The sequence below is a fragment of the Pelmatolapia mariae genome, linkage group LG6 (assembly GCF_036321145.2).
Source record: "Pelmatolapia mariae isolate MD_Pm_ZW linkage group LG6, Pm_UMD_F_2, whole genome shotgun sequence".
NCBI classification, from domain to species: Eukaryota; Metazoa; Chordata; class Actinopteri; order Cichliformes; family Cichlidae; genus Pelmatolapia; species Pelmatolapia mariae.
Genome location: NC_086232.1, coordinates 6,455,874 through 6,458,997, shown reverse-complemented (window position 1 = coordinate 6,458,997; position 3,124 = coordinate 6,455,874). Strand labels below are relative to the sequence as shown.

At 58.0% G+C, this 3,124-nt stretch overlaps 1 non-coding gene across 1 annotated transcript; it reads right to left on the bottom strand.

Moving 5' to 3' along the window:
• Positions 1 to 543: 543 nt before the first annotated feature.
• On the bottom strand, positions 544 to 662 carry LOC134629918 (5S ribosomal RNA). The gene has a single exon (XR_010094112.1). It is a non-coding gene; the product is annotated as a 5S ribosomal RNA (ribosomal RNA).
• Between the last annotated feature and the right edge of the window lie 2,462 nt (positions 663 to 3,124).

Sequence of the window (3,124 nt, the reverse complement as noted above, 5' to 3'; positions counted from 1 at the left end):
GGTGTAGGTGGCCTAAACTGGCTGCACAGGTCCACAGCCAGCAGTACAGGGCCTGGTGTGGTTTCCATGGCCTCAGTCAGAAGCACTGGCCATGGTGTGGTGTAGCTGGCCTCAGCCAGAGCCACAGGCCCTGGTGTGGTGTTCATGGCCTCAGCCAGAGCCAAATGCCCTTGTGTGGTGTCCATAGCTTCAGCCAGCAGCACAGGTCTTGGTGTGGTGTCCATGGCCTCAGCCAGTAGCACAGGCCCTATTGTGATGTAGACAGCCTCAGCCAGAGCCACAGGCCCTGGTGTGGTGTAGGTGGCCTAAGCTGGCTGCACAGGTCCACAGCCAGAAGCACAGGCCCTGGTGTAATGTAGATGACCAATGTTAGCAGAATAGGCCTCGGTGTGGTGCGGATGGACTCACACAGCAGCACAAGACATTGCTGAAAACAGCCAAAAGGTATGTCGTTAATGTGGCATTATTAATGGACCGCTGCTTTGGGTCTTTCAACACCCTCCTTCTCTGGATCAAAACCAGCTCAGTGACATGAAAAGTAAATGCTTACAGCACCTGGTATTCCCATGCAGTCTCCCATTCAAGTACTAACCAAGCCCAACCGTGCTTAGCTTCCGAGATCAGACGAGATCGGGCGTTGCCAAGGCGGTATGGCCGTAAGTTGCTGGCTCCAGCACAAAGCGTCAATTTATGGTATCAAGTAGTGAGGTGCCCAGTACTCAAAGTTATGAACACAAGCCTCCAATTTAACTACACTGTTAACGGTAACTGCATGCTTGCCTAATACCCTAACCAAAGGACTCATTTTAGCGTTTGACCAGCCCCACAACCCTTGGTGTGTTGTAGACGGCCTCAGCCGGATCCACAGGACCTGGTGTGGTGTAGTTGGCCTCAGCCAGCATCAAAGGCCCGGGGGTGGTGTACATGGCCTCAGCCAGAGCCACAGGCACTGGTGTGGTGTCCATAGCCTCAGCCAGCAGCACAGGCCTTGGTGTGGTGTCCATGGCCTCAGCCAGCAGCACAGGCCCTGGTGTGGTGTAGGTTGCCTAAGCTGGCTGCACAGGTCCACAGCCAGCAGCACAAGCCCTGGTGTGGTGTACATTGCCTCAGCTAGAGGCACAGACCCTGGTGTGGTGTAGATGGTCTCAGCCAGAGACACAGGCCCTTGTGTGGTGTACTTGGCCTCAACCAGCAGCACAGGCCCTGGTGTGGTGTAGTTGGCCTCAGCCAGAAGCACAGGCCCTGGTGTGTGCTGCTGCACAGGCCCTGGTGTGGTGTAGGTGGCCTAAGCCGGCTGCACAGGTCCTGTGTGGTGTAGTTTGCCTCAGCCAGTAGCACAGGCCCTGATGTGGTGTCCATGGCCTCAGCAAGAAGCACAGGCCCTGGTGTGATGTAGACGGCCTCAGCCAGAGCCTCAGGCCCTGGTATGGTGTAGGTGGCCTAAACTGGCTGCACAGGTCCACAGCCAGCAGCACAGGCCCTGGTGTGGTGTACATGGCCTCATCTAGAGTCACAGGCCATGGTGTGGTGTAGATGGTCTCAGACAGAGCCTCAGGCCCTTGTGTGGTGTAGTTGGCCTCAGCCAGCAGCAAAGGCCCTGGTGTGGTGTCTATAGCCTCAGCCAGCAGCACAGGTCCTATGTGGTGTAGGTGGCCTCTGCCAGAAGCACAGGATCTGGTGTGATGAACATTGCCTCATCCAGCAGCACAGTCCTTGGTGTGTTGTAGACGGCCTCAGCCAGAGCCAACAGGCCCTGGTGTGGTGTACATGGCCTCAGACAAAGCCACAGGCCCTGGTGAGGTGTAGTTGGCCTCAGCCAGAAGCACGGGCCCTGGTGTGGTGTAGCTGACGTCAGCCAGAGCCACAGGACCTGGGGTGGTGTCCATAGCCTCATCCAGCTGCACAGCATTTGGTGTGTTGTAGACGGCCTCTTCCAGGGCCACAGGCCCAGTTGTGGTGTAGGTTGCCTCAGCCAGCAGCGCAAGACCTGTGTGATGTACATGGCCTCAGCCAGAGCCTCTGGCCCTGGTTTGGTGTAGATAGCCTAAACCGGCTGCACAGGTCCACAGCCAGAAGCACAGGCCCTGGTGTGGTGTAGTTGGCCTCAGCCAGAAGCACAGGCCCTGGTGTGGTGTACCTGACGTCAGCCAGAGACACAGGCCCATGGGTGGTGTCCATAGCCTCATCCAGCTGCACAGCATTTGGTGTGTTGTAGACGGCCTCTTCCAGGGCCACAGGCCCAGTTGTGGTGTAGGTTGCCTGAGCCAGCAGCGCAAGACCTGTGTGGTGTACATGGCCTCAGCCAGCAGCACAGGCCCTGGTGTGGTGTAGGTGGCCTAAGCCGGCTGCACAGGTCCACCGCCAGCAGCAAAGGCCCTGGTGTGGTGTAGTTGGCCTCAGCTAGCAGCACAGGCCCTGGTGTGGTGTCCATAGCCTCATCCAGGAGGACAGTCCTTGGTGTGTTGTAGACGGCCTCAGACAGTGCGACAGGCCATGGTGAGGTGTCCATGGCCTCAGCAAGAACCACAGGCCCTGGTGTGATGTAGACGGCCTCAGCCAGAGCTTCTGGCCCTGGTTTGGTGTAGATAGCCTAAACCGGCTGCACAGGTCCACAGCCAGAAGCACAGGCCCTGGTGTGGTGAAGTTGGCCTCAGCCAGAAGCACAGGCCCTGGTGTGGTGTAGGTGGCCTAAGCCGGCTGCACAGGTCCTGTATGATGTAGTTTGCCTCAGCCAGTAGCACAGGCCCAGGGGTGATGAACATGGCCTCATCCAGCAGCACAGCCCTTGGTGTGTTGTAGATGGCCGCTTCCAGCGCCACAGGCCCAGTTGTGGTGTAGTTGCCTCAGCCAGCAGCGCAGTACTTGTGTGGTGTACATGGTCTCAACCAGAGCCACAGGCCCTGTGTGGTGTACATGGCCTCAGCCAGATCCAAAGGCCCTGGTGTGGTGTAGTTGGCCTCAACCAGCAGCACAGGCCCTGGTGTGGTGTAGGTGGCCTAAGCCGGCTGCACAGGTCCTGTATGATGTATTTTGCCTCAGCCAGTAGCACAGGCCCAGGGGTGATGAACATGGCCTCATCCAGCAGCACAGCCCTTGGTGTGTTGTAGACGGCCTCATCCAGAGC